The sequence below is a fragment of the Macrobrachium rosenbergii genome, chromosome 2 (assembly GCF_040412425.1).
Source record: "Macrobrachium rosenbergii isolate ZJJX-2024 chromosome 2, ASM4041242v1, whole genome shotgun sequence".
Taxonomy (NCBI): domain Eukaryota; kingdom Metazoa; phylum Arthropoda; class Malacostraca; order Decapoda; family Palaemonidae; genus Macrobrachium; species Macrobrachium rosenbergii.
The window spans coordinates 55,307,298-55,325,603 of record NC_089742.1 but is presented as its reverse complement, the minus strand read 5'-3'; the positions used below and the strand labels follow the sequence as shown (position 1 = coordinate 55,325,603).

The window sequence follows — 18,306 nt, the reverse complement described above, 5'->3', positions numbered from 1 at the left end:
GCAGTGCATTGCAGATAAGCCTCATGTCCTTATGTAGGTAATGATTTTATTGAAAAGAACCAGGGTTTTCGAAAAAGAGGACGTTAAGAAGGGGGTGTGAGGGCGGACAGTTAAGCGGGGTTGAGTGCGTCATCTGACGTAGGGATGCTGCTGCTGCTACCCAAAAAGCCTCTTCAAGTTTTCGCGCCTTTTTCCCACTGTTGTATTGCTGCGCATCAACAAACAGGAAAGCTTTCCACTGAGCGTGTGAATACTTGTTATTTCATTTTAGATCGGCTTTGTTTTCCCTGCGGCCACGGATGGGTGAAGGAGGGCGTCCAAGGCACCGTCGCAGCGAAAATTGCGCCCTTTGACGAGCACTATATTGTTTCCCGCAGTTGTCCGGCCGGGGAGGAGTGAACCAGTAGTCTGGAGGTGGCAGCAGTGAGTGTGTTGTTGTGTTTGTTGTTGGTGGGGACTGTCTGTAGTGATTACCGTGCCGAGACTGATATCAATGAATAGTAGTGCCCACTAAATTATTATGGTATCTACCAGAGGGAATCCTGTAGCGGACAGTGGAAGGAAAAGCTCGTTGCCGTCGAGGGAATCGCGTCGGAGCACGAGAGGGGCTCTGCAGGAACCAGAAGACGAGGTAGGCCCAACAGAACAGAACTCTTTGTCTTGAAATTCGTACCCAGCTCTCCTCTATCCTTACGTGATCGCCCGCTGACGAGTCGCTTTTGCGAAGCCAGGACTCGTGAGCCGTGCTTTTGGATTTCGTAGCATGAGGGTTGTGGCGTCTGTAGACCCCGTGGGCCCCACTGCGAAATTTGAAATGCTACCGGTAGCTCTGGCTTGCTGCAGATGTGCGGGTAGCCATAGGCCTAACCCGTAGACCAATGCCTGGTAGGCATGCGTAACCCTTCGGTACCGGTAGAATAATAAGTGAAGGGAACCCTAACCGTCATTTTGAAGTCTAACGGAAATAGGTCCGTAAAGCTTAGAGTCTTTTAGTATTACCTTCGGTTTATTCAACAATGGCTACGAGGCCGATAGCAAAGGATCGGTCATGTAACCCACGAATAGCAGTTTCCCTTTTTCATTTTCCTAAACGAAAAGCAATCTAATGATGTATACTAACGTAATGGGCAGCGAAGGGAAGTAATTTTAAAGCCCATACGCTGGATACAAAAGCAATGTTGAGGACCATAGGCCTAACCTGAGCAAGTAGGGACGATGTTAAGAGACTAGGCTGGGCCCGTGGCTAATGCTGGGTAAATTCGAAAGTGGAAAGGGGAGATTGCCAGTAGTAGGGAATTTGAAGATTCTCAATGGTGGGGTATTTTTAGAGATGAAGGAAAATTTTTGTAGTCAAGCCTATGGTAGGTTAGCACCATACACAGAGGTGGGGCTTTGCAAGGTTATGGTTCTCTCTATAAAAAAAAAAGTAGTTTAAGTTAAAAAGTAGAATGGTAAAGGCAGGATGTGCTAGTTGGGAAATATTTCTATTATCCCAATAGCCTGGGTTACATGAAACATTGTTTTCTGTCTTACAGTTGTTTCTAAGGAAGAGCTGTGCTCAGATACTGTTCATTAATGAATATTTTTGACTAACATGATGCAGTATGGTTGAGATAGGCCATGTTTAATGCTAACCTCTCTGGGATGAACTTAGTCTAAAACCCGTTTAAGAGTAGATTTCTGAAATCTCATCAGTGCTGCATTATTTACACCATTTTCTGTATTGTTCAGTTAAAAGATTTGGTAATTCTAAGCCGGCTGTCCGCAGTGAGCTACCCTATGGCACTGACATTTCCTATGCTATTTACCTGCTGAACAAGAATTTAAAATAATACTTACGGTCGGCTGGGACTAAATGTACTGACCCTTGAAAACTGCAACGCCTGTACCAGTGGCCGCACACAGCTCAAGGATAAATTACGTTTAGCAGCAGCCGACCGCAAAATATTACCTTAAACTCTTAAAAGCAAGTAAATTAACATAGAAAAAGTCAGTTGCCACAGTCTAGCTGCACTGTACACTATTTGAAGTTTTCTTAAATGGGAAGCAAAACATTACCATTTCCGCTTTCAACTTTGGTGGCCTCTGTAGGTCGCCATGGCAGAATGGCGCTGCACACCTTATCTGCATTTTTAAAGTTTTCTGGCAAGCTCGTATGCTCTGGCAAGAGGTAATTACTTTAAATTCTTGTTCAGCAAGTAAAATAACATAGAAAACGCCAATTGCCAGTCTCGCAGCTCGCTTACACAGAAAACCGCATGCTGATTGGTGAACCGGAAGCTGAGCGCATGCGTGTTAAGGCTTAGAAACAGCAGTACTAGTAGTGAATGAAAAGTGCCTTTAGAACGGCTCCCGCTATCCATTTATTCGCTCTCCTTTTTACGCTTGTTTTTCGTGTTCCAAACGACATGTATAATTGGAAGTACAGCAATAAGGTACCCAAACTTTTCCCAAGTTATTTACCCCACCAAAAACCCCGAATTCCCAACGGGTCCCCCTTAATGTTAGCTATTTTTGAAAGGGTTTTACCACACCCAAAATCCCGATTTCCAGCGGGTCCCCTTTACCGTCGGCTACAGTTCTAAGGTAATTTACAGCTTAATTACAGTTGACCGCCAAAATATTTCTTAAAATTCTTGTTCAGCAGGTAAAGTTCTATAGAAAAACATCAACTGCCATAGCCTAGCTCACCGCGGACAGCCGGCTTAGATCTACCAAAGATTTCATCAATGAATGCCATCTCTGCCTCATCAGTGAATAACATCTCTGCCCCCACAACTTAAAGAAGTACTCATGGCACATTGCAAAGTATTAGATAAAGCAGGTTCCTGAAGGAAAACAAGAGTATCTGTGTGAGGAGGGCAAAATATGGTGTGGAATTTAGCAATATATCCAAAATAACCCAGGAGTTTGGAGGACACAGCTGCTGCAAACTGGAGTCAGATTTTTGAAGGGATGCCTGATTTCCAAATCCTACAGAATTGCTATAACATAACAAAACAACCAATCACAATTCAGTATTTTATCATGGACCCACAGTTCCAAGAGATGATCCTGATACGTAATCCATGGTGACCCACAATGCACTCACACGAACGAAATCCAATCAGAGCCCCAGTCCCATCACGGTTTTAACATAAACCAAGACTCTAGAAAATTTCAAGAGCATCCACAGGAGGTGCCTACTTTCTTGTCAATTTTCTTCGTAATTATTATTTCTCAAATTATTTAAACTGTTTTGTATGTTCATTCAAAAAGTTTTATTATCTCTTTGCAGAGCCCGTAGAATTACCCTTGTTACATTATGGGTAATTCTACAGAATAGCTCTGCACAGAAATAGCCTATTGTTATTAACTCTTTTGACCGAACAATATATATAATAGTTTATATAATATTTTTTTCAAGTTCATCCTTGAGGGGCAGGTACAAAACATGGTGCCCCATGGATCTCTTCTGTAGAATTACCCCATTATGTTTTATACACTTCTTATCAATTTTATTTAGCCAGACCACTTGATTTCATGTTTTTCTTCATCCCCCTAAATCCAACAATAATTGGCATCCCCAGAAGGAAACTGGTTTTCATGAGTAGGCTAGGCACAGGGAAAAACCAAAAACTAGCGCATTGTACCTGTCAGAAAAGTGGTCAATGTATAAATCACACTCATTATTTGCAAAAACATGTACTGTAGTTTGTGCTTATAACAGTAACCATCAAAAATGTAAAACATGAAAATACTGAGGTCAGTTATTTATTTAATTATTTATTTCATTCAGGCAGTTTTTTATTGACCTGATTTAGTTTTAGTGACAATTTCTCACCTCCTCCCCACCTAACCATCATAAGTTATTTATTTAAATCAGGATACTTATTTACTTAACTATTTGTACTCAAACCTAACCTAGGATGCTGTGGAGGCTCTATAGGGCAGCTAGAGAGGCTGTGGGGGGGTAACATTATTTCTTGACTATATATTCTTTAACCCAGATGGTGATCCCTATTTAAGAAATAGAGGCCAGCCAGCTGTGATAGATTCTCAATTTCAATTGGAAGGCCATACTTCCGGTCATTTTGATAGGAAGACAAGCATGATTTTAGTGAGGCTTTTTATTGGATGCATGCATCATCCATGGGTAGCCTATTTAGCATAAAGTGTAGGTTGGGGAGAGGCCTTAGTGTGTACCTTAACACATGTTAAAGGGATGAAACAATGAAGTATTTCATAATCAGCACCTCTTTTAATCAAGAGAAGAATTACCGTATTACATAGTCAGTGATTGATAATTGATAATCTGATGTTGCTTTTAAAGAAAACTGGTTTTGATATAAATTTTCATTGATCAGTTGATTTCTTTCTTGGCTTGAATTTTCTGTTACATAGGTACTCTTCTCTTTTAAAGCTCTGAATGCCAGAATTGCTCCTGTGCTTGGCATTTTAGCCTTAATTTTACGTCATTCATTCATCCCAAATACACTTCTCCCAAAAATGCCCATATTTTTCCTATCCAGGCAGAACCTTCACCCCTTGCTCTTTTTCTTGTCACCAGAAACAGGGTTTTGGTTTGCTGTTGAATCAAGGGTACATTTATACAGTAGCCTTCAGAGACCTTTCATTTCAACAGACCCCAGTAGCATCCTGCATTACTATGATAAAAAGAATAAAGTGGTCATTGCTGTGTTCTTAGTTAGGTACTTAGCATTTACTATTTGACAAAAATCTGACATGCCTGCCACTGTCCAAGTTAGATCTTTGTCTTGGTATACTGTATGACCATTACTTGGTTATTGAGTCTCCTGGTCTGTATGATTGTTTAATATCTATCTACTGTGATTGTTCTACGTATCATCTGATATTTATCAGGACCTGCAGGTATACTAAAATGGTTTTTCATTTAAAATTTTTGTTCAATGTGTAGTAGTCCAATAGTAAAGATTGCCTTTTTCATCAGCCTCCATATTCTAAAACGAAACGGACAGTGGTTGTTTGCATGTTTCATAACAACCTACAATAATTTCTCCCAAACTTACAATCCACACAGTTCACATAAGTGCCTTACTTTTCCTCTATATATTACTGATGTTACCCTTTTTCCAATTTTCTTTATTTATTTATTTTTATTTATTTAGTGGAGATTTATTTATTTTGTTTCATAGATTTAAGCCTTATGAAATTTATAAAAAGATAAGGCTAAAAATAAAAATGAACATGACAAGTGGATCAGTTACTCAAGTTTACCAAGTTCTATAGTAGCCTGGTATTTACACTGCGCTGAAAGCTAATTTTTTTATGATTTTGTTTTTCTGTGTTTTGGTAGGATAATCCTTTTTAAGAACTTATCACTTTAATCTTATGGTAGCTGTATAAGAACTCACACGTGTTTGTTAGTTACTGGTGTTGATGAAGCTAATGGTGTGTGTTTTAGCTTACAGCTTCAGAAATATTTCAAGGTTTAGCCTGCACAGCTTTCCAAAGTCAGAGGAAACTTTTCTGGAATTAGATACTGGGAGCAGGCTTTACACAAAAAAGTTTGTGGTTCAGGTTCGGTGCTCCCAAACCACCAATAAATTCCTGACATTCCCCCTTATCTTCTCTAGGTATTTTAGGCTCATTTATCTTATTTGTTTAATTATCAACACACACCATTTAAAGTTATGGTTTATGTTTTTTATATTTCAGAGTATAAACTGATACAGTAGCTACACAACCCAGCGTTTTGTTGGATTATTTACAATAGGCCTACACTAAGGTCCCAAAGGAGGAGTTGGGCTGGGGAGACATTTTTTCTTGCATTAAAGTTTACCTTTGAAATTATATCTTGTCAAGTGGAATTGTCATGTGTGCCTTTTTTATTACTGTTATTTGCAAAGATTCTGGTCTAGTTTATAGAAGGAAGGTCAAGAATTTTTATTTATCAATTGATAAATATTAGAAACTTGATTGCTTAACCAATCAATTCCAACAGTCAGATATGTGACCAAACCCCAGCTGTTTGTAACAGGAATTTGGTAAACTGTGATGAATGTTCCTAGTGGTTAATTATGAGAAAACAGGTTTGGTCAGATTTAAATGATCTTTTATTTGTTTATTTTGTTGGGTGATCAAGCTTTTTGAGCATCCTAGATCATTGATTTTTTTAGATTTTTAGGCTTTGAGAAATTTATGGTCTTCGGAGGAGTTTGTGACAAAGATGTTTATGGTGTATTAACTTTTTTTTTTTTTTTTTTTTTTTTTTTTTTTTTAATGCTCTTTTACTTGATGGTGCCTCTTTCTGTGTATTTTCTGTAAGTAGTTATTCTAGGAAAGAGATGCTTCTTTTGGAGCTCACTCTGTTAAGGTGTAGGTTTTCAAATTCCTGGTATTGGGTATGATTGCTTTGGGGTTAAACGTACCAAGCCTCGTCAAGCAGTGAGTATGAGAGTTGCAGGTCAAGTCAAAGGGATGTTCTTCTAAATCTTGCAGTGTGAATGTGATGTTTTTTTATGGGTTTAAGTGAATGCTGCAGATTTGTATCTGGTTAATTGTTTTCATGTATCTGTAGTCCTGTTTCATGCTGTATGCCTTCTGTTTGATATTTTTATTCAGCATTAATTTTATTCAACTTTATTTTTATTCACTGCTTTACGCTTATTTTATTTATTTATTTATTTATTTTGCTTTATTTGGAGATTTATTCATAATGGAAGTGTAAATATTTATTTATTTTTTACTATTTAGGATAGACCTACCCACAATAATTTTACCTATTTATTTGCCATTTTTATTTATTAAAAATTTTGTTTCTTTATTTGGTTTGCCTTATGTCACTATAGAAATGTGAATGCTGAACACTGAATTTGCATCCATCTGTCTTTTTTTATTTATTTATTTTTCTATTTAATTTAGCTCCATCACTGGATTACTTGCAGGCCATTTATTTTTAATTATTTTGAGTCCATTTATATATTTATTTTCTCCAGTTGTAAATTAGTGTTTTAGTTTTATTTATTCATTTATTTAATTTTATTATGGTTATTTTTATGTATCTTGAGGACTTTTTATTTTGTTTATGGATTTTTTTTCTTCATTTAATGAATGGGCATTTGTGTCAGGCTTATATTCTGAGATGCAAAATAATTGTGTTTATTACATGTGTGAACATAAGGCAGATAATGTAATAGGTAAACAAATTTATTTTTTAGTAACAGATAATTATTTTTATTCATCTTTTATTTTTATTTATTTTTATACAATAATTTATTGTTATTTTTTCTTTGCAATTATTCATTTATTTAAATTCTACTGAAAAGAAAAAATGGAAATTTATTTTTAGAGTAAAAAGTTTGTTTGTTTTATTTTTATTACCTGAACTTTTAGGTATTGGAGTTTGTTTTTATTTATTTATTTTTCTATGTATTGCTTGATAGCATTTGGAAAATATTTACTTTATAAGTAGTTTTAGTTATTTTAGCTATCCAAAGTGTTATATTAAATTTATTAAATATCTTCTTTTATTTATTTAGTACAGTTAGTATCATTTATGTTGGCTGTGCAGTGACAGTACTTTCTTGACTTGTATGTTTATCAGTAAATTGGTTTAATTTATTTATTTTAACAATTTTTTGTTTATTTTTATTGAATTGATTATGTGTTCTAGTATTTTATTCTTTTTATTTTTATTTAAGCTGTTATTTTAATTTATTTATTTAAACATACCTTAGTACTTATTTCAGGATTAATTTATTTTACTAATTTAGTTTTAAAGTTATTTATTTTAATTGCTTATTTTATTTATTTATTTATTTATATAAATGTGTGGCCAATTATTTATTTATGACATGTACAAGGGAATCAAAGTAGCAGTTTGATGTGCATCTGTTTTTAAAGCTGTTTTCCAACAGGAGTGTGCAATCCCAATTGGTTGAAAGTAACTGTTGAATTAGTCTTCAAATTTCTGTCCTTAGGCTTTATAAATAAGTTAGTGGTTTAGATGCCATGAAACTTTTATACTGATTCTTTTTTTAGTCTGTTTGTAACAGGTAGAAGGGACAATGGTCTGGGGAACAGCCAGCATCAACATACAAATTGTACAGTAATTTTGTGTATAGTTTTCTGTCAATGCTCCCCAGAGGCGTAGGGTATAGCATTTTCTGTTCGCTCTCCCACTTCAACCCTAAATAACTGTCAGTCAGGAATAACATCTTACCTCTCTAAGATAAAGAAGTTCAGTAAAAATACTGCAGTAAAGTTTAGTGATGAGAAGTTAGGGAAACTGCTAGAGTGTAGTATTTAACCTTTTCTGTTTATGATGTGGTTGAGTTGCAAAATTAGGAATTGAAGATTGGATTGAAAATTGTAAAACAAACATGTAAGGAGGGGGTGTTATGTATACTAAAATAAAATTTTAAAAAATTATTTACTGTATTTCAGAGCTGCAGGTATTTTTTCATATTTGGAATTACAGCTTAGTCAACATAGTATAAGATGGTACTTTAGTTAGATTTGAGGCTTTTATATACAAACATAATCCTTTGGTGTGTGTGTATTTATATATGTATAATATATATAATATATATATATTTTGAGGGACTGAGAAAAAGAAGGCAGGCTACTGGTGATGAACTTATTCTTATAGAGGTTGTGTCACAGATAACTGCATTTTAGCTATTTGCAGTTTCTTTTTTTATTTTGATTAACTATTTACAGTTGTTTTGGGATAGCGATGACCAATTGTCAAGAGTACGTCGCAGAACTCGTAGTGTGAATGTCACTTTTAAAGATGCCACAAGTCCTAGATCAGTTGTTTTTTATCTTTAGGTTAGTATCAATGATTTTTGCAGCTGTAGTTTGGTTTTTTTATTTTTACATTTTGTCAGTGGCTTCTTTTAATATCTGCCTGTCAGTGTGTCAGACAATATGGTTTTGCATGGCTTTATTACAGTTTGTAATTTTGATGGAAATATTGGAAAAGTGCAATCACAACATGTGTGAATTTAATTATTTTTATGGAATTGAGGTAAAATGATTTATTTTTATTTAGGAAAACAAATACTTTTTATTGTGGTAATTACTAGAGAATAAATTTACAATTTGTAGGCAAAGAAAACTTTTTAACGATCAATTTTTCAAACCTTTATCTATTGTTAGCTGTAGGTTGCAATTTCCATCATTTATTTCTACTAAAGGAGCTGGAAATAAGTGATGTTCCATAATATCAGCTGTTCCCTGGCTATCGAAATCTGATTAAGAGAGCGTGTTTGAGATCCTTCTAATAACTGGGTCTTTCTTCTTTAGGATGTTTAGTCAAAAAAGTTTATAATTTAGTTGGACTGGGATGAAAAATTACTAGGAAGGGATGGTCTCAGTGAGGCCTAATGAAATGATGCTGAGGTGGTCCCGGAGGGTCCACAAGCTGATGACCAAATGCATTGAAAAACTTATAGCAATGCTTACTCCTGCACAAAAAAAAAAGAACTAAGTTTGAGACCAAATATTTACATTCATTACATGAGAGCTCAAACTTGGCCCCTGCAGTCACTGCAGAAAGTATGACACTGCTTGCTGGGGAACCTATAAAACATTGTTGTGGCAGTCACATTATCAAAACTATCAATACCATTTTTCATGTTGGGTTGCAGTTTATAGTTAAGGAACACTTGAACCTAGTCTATAGTTTCTTATCGTTTTTCAAATCTTGCATATTAGTACAAATTTTAATTCACAAGCAAGCAAACAATATCTATGAGGTGCTGTCAAGCATTTAAATGAAAAACTTAAGAGAAACATTAAATAACAAAGTGTCAGGAACTGCTACAGGAGAGACTCACAGGACTTAAAAATGTTGAAAAAATAAAAAAGCTGTGATCAGCATAATTCATATACAGTATACATATTGTATATTGCGAAATGGTTCATTTGAAATAATTGAGTTAGAGATAATTGCATTTTATTGAACAGTTGAATATTATGAAAGGCAAGCCAGGCATGGAAAAACACTTACTGCCATGGTGGCTACTTGAAAACCTGGATGTACAGCCAACAAATAGGAAACTTCTATGGGCGCAAGTTTGGAAATTGAGCTGGAGGCACTGTTAGGTTATAGTAAAGTAATGGGTTTGTGATAAAACAAATTTAAAGCATATGCTGTGGTTATTTTAATGTTTGTGTTTGTCACTAACATTTTGTTGGTAATTTTCTCAAAATTAGAACACACTGTTGAATATTTGAATTCTCAGTGATAGTGGTTAGAATCCTTTATTGGTGAGAGTTGAAGGGTATAAATACAGAAAAGCAATTTGGAGGTTTTGCTTCACTAAAAAAAAATATTTGCATTTCATATTTTTAATTTTGAGACCAGGTTATTTCATGGAAAACACTACCCTACTCAGTGAGGATATTTGGGTGAAGCTTGGTAGTGGTTTGCATAATTTTTCTTTCACAGAATTGTTGAAATAATCCTACGGAAATTTTTATTGTACTTTTTTTTTTTTAGTAGGGGTGTGAGGTTTTGTCATTTTATTTAAATGCTGAAATGTGCTTTTTTAGTTGTGTTATGCAGTGTACTAGAGCGTGTTTATCTTAATTTAATACTCTGGTGGGAAGTTACTGATAAAACTAAAACTGCATGGTACCCATCTCACAGGGTTTCATGTTGTGTTAATAGTGCTTATGGGATGTAGCATATTTCTTGGGTGCAGTGTTGTCATAACAACTGGAATTCATTCTAAAAGGTGATGCTGTTCTGCAGTGGTAGAACAGTTGGAGAAAGTAGAGAAATTTGGAAAAAATCAGTTTATTTTCTCACACAGTTTCCGTATAATATTAGAATTCTGCTAAGAAATAATGAAAGTTATTATTTATAAGGACTTGAAGGAAGAAGATATAAAATCTTACCTGCTGTAAAACATTGGTGTTTTGAACTAGTAATATACTTCAGTGTCTGTTATTTAGAAACAGAAAAGTGTGTGCTCCAAGGGAGAAAAATTTCTTTCACGGGAATATGTAGATACTGTTGGAAATGCTATTCAAGTTCATATGTACACTACTAGCAGTCAGAATCAAGAAAGTATAGTCATGGTATCAAGTCTTTGGGTTCAGGGTATATTTAAATCTAGTAACTTGTCATTTGAGGCTATATATTTTTTTTTATTTAGTCTTTGATGATAATATTGTTGAAGTTCTGTGTTTAGCATTAAATGTCTTAGTATGTTTGTATCATTTTATTGCAGCTTGTGTCCCCCATGAATAAATTGTCGGTCAAAGTTGTTTCTTAGACATCACCATGTTGTTTCTTAGACATCGCTGAATTAGTATTCTCTTAAGTTTCCAAGGTGTGATATATGAGAATCTAAACCATTTAGATTTTTCAGGTGTTGTTTGTACCTGTTGGTACAAAAATATACAGTAAACAGTACATATTTGCTATAAAACTTTGCTGTTTTCTTCTAAACTATTGTTTATGATGTATTTTCAAAGTCTTCAGTCAACCCAAGTAGTAGTCCATGCTCTCCTACCGTATTCCAATGAAAATGTTAATGACTAGTATGTGTGTGTAGATAGTACGTAAACATACTTGCATATACACAATATATTTGATTTTCATAAAGCAAACTAAGAAGGGTAACATACCACAAAGTGATGAAAGCTCACAAGGCACTAAGGTTGCATGTACATCTGCACCGGGTAGTATTCTCTCTCTCTCTCTCTCTCTATATATATATATATATATATATGTATAACTGAATCACGAAAATATGGAACGTGATGAATATATAACAAAGATAGGTTCATTTAGTGAAACGAACATTTTTCACATTCAGTCCTTTACTAGCAGACTGCCAAGCAAAGACTAGTGTCGAAAGGCCCTCGCAGCACTCCAGTGTTTCCGTTTCCTTCGTGGATTTTATCTTTATTTATATATATACATATATGTGTGTGTGTGTGTAATTGTAATAACTGCAATGCCCTCTTAACTTCTGGACTGTGGTTATTACAACTACATACCTGTCTGGTAAAAAAAAGTATACACTTTATAGATAAGTATGTTCCTATTATTTTATCTTCAGCTTTCCTTAGTAAAATTGTTTACCTTACTGCCTTAATTTTTCATTTATCTGTATTTTTCTACATAGGTACTTATTTTGCTGGACCATCCTTACAATTTCACAGATCTGTTCCTTTTCAACATTATAAATAAATATATATGTGTGTGTATATACAGTATATATTATATTACAGTTATACCATAGTTAAAAGACTAAATCCAGTCCTGCAGTCTTTTAACCTAGTCTGTAAACTGAGTGAATATTTATCATAAACAATAATGGGAATTGGATTAATCCGTTTCAGACTTCCAAAAATACAATAAATAAGAGTAAAATTAACAAGCCTGGCATGAAGAAACTATACACAAAACATAGAAGTAAATAGATAAAACAAATCGGTTTTTCTCACTTGTAATGCCAGTATGTGGTATGTGATGAAAGTTTTTGGCTTGGGCCACAGGATTACTAACTCTATATTAGCACTAGACTCACCAAAACATAACTCAAACACAACAATTCATTGGAATTGTGAACTGAGTGACAACTGTGTGTGAACTGAGCTCTCCCTCTTTGTTTCAGCTGGGAACCTTACAGTTCCCAGCCAAAACCACATGGGATTGGGCACATGGATGTGCCTACTGCTATTTATGTTATAGCCGGTTACTTTGTGTGGCCGTAAACTAAGCAAAAGTCCTTTGTGGACAGATATTTTCCTTTAACAGTGTCCTTTAGTAAGTTGTCTGTAAACCAGGTGTGTGTGTGTGTGTGTGTGTGCGCGCATGCTTATTTTGCACTCCTGGAGATGATCATGACTTAATGTTTGAAACAGGTGTTGGTTTTGGATTGGTTGAATATAGCAACGTAATATTAGTTTTGCTTGTCTTAAGACTGGAAGAAGTTTTGTAGACATTTGAAGGATTGCTAGTAAATTGTAGATGCCACATGTGCATTAGGACTTGAAGAAAATAAAAACCTACCAGGAAGGTATAATTGAAAAGTGGAAAACTTGGGCATTGAGAGCTGCTTGCTGATTACCAGAGACTGAGGTGAATATTGGTGTTGTAAAGTAGCAGAAGGTCTCGAATGGCTGGAGCAGGAATCCCTGTGGTAGTCATGATCCTTTGTAATAGATACTTAATAATGTTACTTTTCTGCAGTTGTACTTGTACTTCTCTCTGGACTACTGCTGTTACAGAGGTTCCCAGAGAAGACAGTAGAATACATGTTACTGGGAAGAGGGCTATCTTCCAATCAGGTAGACTGTATAAGAATGTTGAGTTGTCAAATGCAACAGTACCTAAAGTTGATAAAGCAAGGAAAGGCTGGCTGAGAGACTAGGGCAATGTTATATCAGCAGTAATTGTAGCTACGAATAGAGTCTGTGTAGCTGAAATAGTGGGCAAAGAAGCAGGAAATGCAGAAACATGGGAAAGTAGGAGAGGAGGTTTGGCTGCTCATGAAATAGAATGATACGGGAGGCACTGTTACAACAGGGAATGCTTAAAGAAGCATATGAGCTAGGGCTGACATTAGAGGAGTAAAAGTGGTCACATTAGTAAAGCTGCAGGGATAAGGACATATGAAAAATGATGCACCATCATATCATTTTCTCCAGCACTTCTTGATGCAAAGGACCTCTGAAAGCTGCAGCTCAGTCATTCCTGTGCTTTGTTCTTGACAAATCTCCACTCTTCTGCCTCCCTTCTCATAGCTGTTATTTAAAGTCGGGTTCTTCCAAGTCTTATGGAGTCCACAAGAGCCAAGGCTAAGCTATCACTTGCATATTCCCTCATCTCCCTTTCTTCATTATCTCCTCTGCAAATGGAGCTTCCTTAATTTCCATGCCATCTGAGTCATAGTATTCTTCATTTTCACATCAACAAAATATTTTAGATATAGTTTCACTGTCATACCACGATTCATGTCAGCAAATCTTATTCAGCCTACCCATTGTTTAAGTTTCATTTTTTAGTCTCACTAAATTTCAACTCTTCAGCTTACCTGTATGGGGTATCATTGTTCCTGAATATTTGAAAACTTTAACTTGATACTTTTCTCCAGCTAATGTAATGTCTGCCCTTATTTCATTTCTTTTTCTTAAAGTTATGTTGAATCTCATTTCTACTAGGTAAGTTAAGTCAATCTTGTGTTATGCTGAAACAGCATTGTCTGTATATTCTAAGAATGTCAAGCTTCTGTCATTACTTGAATCTCAACTTTCTCTTCTGTATCTCCGACCACTTTTTTTCATTATAAAATTATGAAAATGTCAAATAAAAGTGTTCCCATTTATCACCCCACCACTGTATTAACTTTAGTTGACAAGACCCCAACAGCATTAACTCTGCATTTGCTCAGTTTGTGGACAATTTCATTTAGCTTCACATCTTTAACTGGAATGCCATAATGATGCAAGACATCACCTGAAATGTGTACATTCAAAATGCAGAAAGGAATAAGCAGTTAGTACAGATATCAGTTATGGGCAAAACAACAATTTATAAAGATCTGTACAGTACTGAAAAATAAGTGAAGCAGCTACAAAAAAATTAGTGCTTTGAATGCAACGAATGAGTTACTTGACGGGTCTTAAAGTAGTTAACTAAATAAAGTACCAAAAGTAAAATCACTTATTTTTGGTAAGATTATACCACAAAACAGGGCAGAAATACTGTATTTCGGATTATGTACTGAAAGAAAAATGCAGAATTCAATATCATGAAAACTTGGAATGAATATGGGAAGGTAACCAGACATCTACATTGAGTAAGAGGGTATTAATTACCAGAAATGAAAAAAAAATGGAATAAAAGCAAATGTAAATGAAAAAGAAAACGAAAGAATCAATCAGATTCCTGCATGACTGACAGAGCTGAGGTTCATATTCCACTGAAGTGCATAGTCCTGAGACATGTGAAAGAATGAGTTATGTACTGTTAATACTGCACCAGCCAGTCCATAGGTGTGCATGTGCATTTAGTCCGTCTTAGCCATTCTTCTTTTGTCTTTTACTCTTGAGAATACGCAGTTGGCATATGTGGTGATATTTCAACAGCATTTTTGGCTTTTAATTGATTGGTTTTAAATGAACAGTTAGGTATTCACTATCAAGTCTGTGTATCACCATACATGTAATCTGCAGGTATGGTGCATGTGTGTGGTTTTTCATCTTATAGTAAGTAATGAATGCTACAGGTAACTAAAATAAATGCTACCAGACAACCTTAAGAGATAAGCACTGCTGCACAGCACAAGTGTTATACTGCACTTAACATTTTTATTAAACTTATTTTTCTGTAGCGAGCAGTAGGCAGTGTAATCAATACTAGTAATACTGAAATGAATTCTTAAAAACTTTTTCACCTTGTGATGCTAGACACCATTCATCATGATCGTTTCCCTGACTAATGTTTTTCTCCTAACTGTCTTCATAATACTTGGTGGCCTAATAAAAATCCAATTGACTGATTACTTTTAACCCCCAGTCAAATATGACTGGAGCTTGGCCTTTGCATGAACATATCCCTTCAGTGCCCTTGATATACAGGAGGCCAGATGCTCTGGCCCATTGTTACCAATTTGAGATACAGTAATTACATTGCATGTAACCAAAAAGCCTTTATGAAGATCAGGATGAGCAAGTAGACTGTTTATACTTATGGCTTCTTTTAGTTTACTCCAATGCATGTTCATGCATCCCATTAAAATAATCTATTGTACTCTCAACACAAGATAAAGCATTTAATCCAAAAATCTTGAATAAATTTCATATAAGAGGTCAAACCAAAAATAAAAGAATTATTTCATATAAGTAACTTACCAAGTAATTACATAACTATAGTTTCCAGTTATCACGGCAGCTTAAATTTTGAAATTCGCAGTAGCGCTTCTACTGTTTTAGTGTAGGTAACTAGCCCCGCCCACTTTCAGGGAAGAATAGGTACAACACAGCTGAAGAGCTCAATTCATTTCTGCCGGTCAACAATTGAACTTCAGTTGTTGGAGCGGTTTGATTTTGTATTTTCAACAGATGGTTGTGTTTGGTCGCCGTTTTGGTGAAACATTCCTTCTGTTGGTAGCCTTCATGCTAATTATAGTTAGATTAGGAGATTTTGATTTAGACATTTCCCTGATTAAGACAGTTTTTGGACTATGTCTGACTCGAATTTTACTAGTATCCGGTTTTGCAGCAAAGGCTTCAACACCAGACTGATGAAAGCCTTGTATTATTCACACACGATTTGTAGTAATTGCAGAGGACAAATTTGTTCAGTTGATCTGACTTGTAATGAGTGTAGGGACTGGGATCAGGGGAAATGGAAGACTTTAAAGGCACACCTTGACAGACTATAGAGAGACAGAAAGAGGAAGGCAGCTGCTAGAGTCGAAGCTAGGAGTTCAGCTAGGCAGGTTTTTTCTTCAAAATCGGCTATTGTTGATTTATCTGTTTTGCCTTCGCCTGTGACTGTCTTTTCCCCCAGTACCAACCCTCTGTCTGTTCCATCTACTCCATTACCTGGCTCCCATGCTTCCAACCCCAGTGCCATCGCCAGCCTCGAAGCCAGAATAGACCAGAAATTCGGTCTATTAGTGAATACCATGGCTCAATTAAGGGCTTCCATTAAGGTCCTTGTAGACGAGTGCTAGTGATATAGGTGCAAATGTAGTGCCAGTGGAGGAGGTGACTACTCGTCCCACCAATGCTCTTAGACAGGTGACTGTCAGACCCCTAAATCTGGGAGGAGGCATACTGGAAGTCCAAGGGAGGTCAGTGGGGTCAACCCACAGGTAGTTGTCCTCCCCTCAGTCATGCCTGTTGTCCTTAAGTTCCGGGCCTCGGTGGACGGCCATTGGAAAGGACTCCATGAGGAAGTGCATGCTTTGTCCTCTAGCAATTCGGACTCTAGTGTGGACAACAAGCATCGTCGGTAATTTTCCAGTGATTCTCGGTCATTGAAAAGCCAGGTTTCGACTACTGATCATGCTTCTGCTCCTCTGGAAGCGGCCCAGGGATCATGAGCTTAGTCCTCAGCCTGCTTGTAGCTTCTGGGACAGTCCCAGACATTTGTCTCCTGAGATTTCAGTTTTGGAGCACCAGCATTTGGTGCCAAATGCTCCTCCACCTCTCAGAAGCGTTTGTCTTCCATTCACCCAGAGGTGTGCGAGTGTCCAGTAGTGTCTGAGCGCCCAGTAGTGTACAAATGCCTAGTAGTGCCCGCGCATTCACCTATCCGTTTGGCGCCAGCTGTCAGGCATCCAGCGCCACACTCTGGGCGCCAGACTCCACCTCTTCAGTTTGTTGCGGCAGTTTCGTCTGCCCCTGAGGTTCCTGATCCTTCTCTGGAGCCCATTCAGTGCCAGCTTAACAGTACTGTATTTGGGACTTTTGCAGAAGCCTACTGCAGTGGCACAGTATCCATCGGATTTGGCTCCTCCTTCGATTTCATCCAGCAATAAAGCAGTTGAGCAGGATCACGCTACCCTGGCATGTGCAGCTCTCTAAATGTTTTTTGATTATTTACCTGACCTTCTTCACCCCAGCGGCTCCGACTTCTCTTGCATCGGCTTTTATGATAAGGAATCAGCCTGCAGAGTCTTCCTTGGGAGTCGCTGCCTCCTCCCAGGGGAACTTCTCCAGCCTGATTGACTCCTCTCGCAGGTCGGCGTTCGATTCCACTAAGGTTATGTTTACGGTGTCAGAACTCTACCACTTCGTTCGTAGCATTTTTAAGGTGTTGGGGCGACGAAGCATAGGAAGTATTCCTTCTATTCTCTATTTCCTCGGTTTGATACAGATTGTCGAGTCTTGGGGAGCTCTGGGGGGTTACTGTGTAGGTGGAGTACTCACCAGTTTGTTGTTAGTGTATGGGTAGAGTTTTTTATTTTATGTATAGATAACGGCAATCTCTCTCTCTCTCTCTCTCTCTCTCTCTCTCTCTCTCTCTCTTTATTTTTTCTTTTCTTTTCTTTTTCTTTTTCTCCTCTTTGTGGTATTGTGCCCAGGGCAAGGGCACTTGTTGATGTTTTGTTAGCCTTCGGAGTACTTCACTGCAAAACTCCCACTGAAGTAGAGGCTCTCCACAGCTATACCGCCAAGCCACTACAGGTTGAGATGAGCACCAACCAGAGGTAATATCTTCCTGCTGTAGCTCTCGTACCAGGTAAGGTTACAATGAGCATTTCACCAATGTTAGCTACCTTTCCAAGCATTTCACCTATGTTAGCTACCTTTCTATTTCAAATTCATTACCATTACTGAGTGTTTGTGAGTAGAATATGTCAA

The 18,306-nt window shown here is 36.7% G+C and overlaps 1 protein-coding gene across 3 annotated transcripts in view; it reads left to right on the top strand.

The window, feature by feature from the left end:
- Positions 1–344: 344 nt before the first annotated feature.
- LOC136847208 (ATPase family AAA domain-containing protein 2-like) overlaps positions 345–18,306 on the top strand; it is a 92,518-nt gene continuing 74,556 nt past the window's right edge. For 2 of the 3 annotated variants that reach the window (XM_067118669.1, XM_067118649.1), the window contains exon 1: positions 345–631. The gene's annotated coding sequence lies outside the window, so the exon portion shown is untranslated. The remainder of the gene's footprint in view (positions 632–18,306) is intronic. The other variant, XM_067118659.1, reaches the window with a different exon arrangement.